This window comes from Mandrillus leucophaeus, unplaced genomic scaffold (assembly GCF_000951045.1).
Source record: "Mandrillus leucophaeus isolate KB7577 unplaced genomic scaffold, Mleu.le_1.0 Scaffold467, whole genome shotgun sequence".
NCBI lineage: Eukaryota > Metazoa > Chordata > Mammalia > Primates > Cercopithecidae > Mandrillus > Mandrillus leucophaeus.
The window spans coordinates 330,096-331,267 of NW_012104998.1; the positions used below are offsets into that span (position 1 = coordinate 330,096).

Consider the following 1,172-nt stretch of genomic DNA (forward strand, 5'->3'; position numbering starts at 1 on the left):
TGAGCCACCGCGCCCGGCGCTAATTTTTTGTATTTTTAGTAGAGACAGAGTTTCACCATGTTGGTCAGGCTGGTCTTCAACTTCTAACCTCAGCCCACCTCGGTCTCCCAAAGTGCTGGGATTATAGGCTTGAGGCACCGCACCTGGCCAAGCATTATAACTTTAAATGTATACCTCTATTTTTTGATATATCAACTTCAGACATTTATCTTTTGAGTCCCAAGTATGGAAGATAAGGAGCATACTTACCATTCATTAATCTCCCCTCACCATCATCCCATTTTAAAAATATTATTTTCCTACTGTCAATGTTAACAACTTGCATTCTGTAATCCTTCCATGCTTTGTCTTTGGAGGATTCTAAAGTTTATAAACAGACAGTATTGAGAATATTATGATTATGTATATATTTTACTGGAGAACTAAGCATGGAGGGACCCATAAAAAGGGAAATATTCCATACAGAGGTACCAATCTAATAGACCGAAAAACAAAGTGGGCCAAAGAATCAAACAAGCATCTAATAACATTCACTGAGCATTTACTATGCAGCAGGCACACGTTAAGCACTCTACATACATTGCCTTATTTAATCCTCAAAAACACCATTTAAGGAAGAATGATTATGAGCACAACTTTGGAAAGAGAAACTAAGGCTAAGGTTACATGCCTGGCAAGTGCCCGTATCAGCTAGTATGGAGCAGGGCAGAGATTTGAATCCAGGCATGACTCCAGGGCCTGAACTCTTCACCACTAAACTGCTTGCTCATACTAGTCTTTCACTTTCTTTTTCCTAACAATGTCTAATTAATGCCCTGAATAGCAGAGGGAGTACGTTATTCACAGAGATTAAAATCATTCTGTCTAGGCCGGTGCTAGACCAGGTGCTCATGCCTGTAATCCCAGCTCTTTGGGAGGCTGAGGTTGGTAGATCACCTGAGGTCGGGAGTTCGAGATCAACATGGAGAAGCCTTGTCTCTACTAAAAATACAAAATTAGCCAGGCGTCGTGGCTCATGCCTGTAATCCCAGTACTTAAGAGGTTGAGGCAGGAGAATTGCTTGAACCCGGGCGGCGGGGGTTGCAGTGAGATTGCGCCATTGCACTCCAGCCTAGGCAACAAGAGTGAAGAAGTTCCGTCTCAAAGTCTCAAAAAAAAAAAAAAAAAAAAAA

General features: G+C 41.7%; 1 protein-coding gene across 2 annotated transcripts in view; it reads right to left on the minus strand.

Annotated features, from left to right (window-relative positions):
* Window positions 1-1,172, minus strand: part of PSMA6 (proteasome (prosome, macropain) subunit, alpha type, 6) — a 51,856-nt gene that overhangs the window by 31,496 nt on the left and 19,188 nt on the right. Inside the window, exon 1 of one of the 2 annotated variants that reach the window (XM_011995043.1) lies at window positions 671-761. The exons of the other annotated variant lie outside the window; for it this stretch is intronic. The gene's annotated coding sequence lies outside the window, so the exon portion shown is untranslated. Of the gene's footprint in view, window positions 1-670; window positions 762-1,172 lie in introns of those variants that run through there. 2 annotated transcript variants of the gene reach the window in all.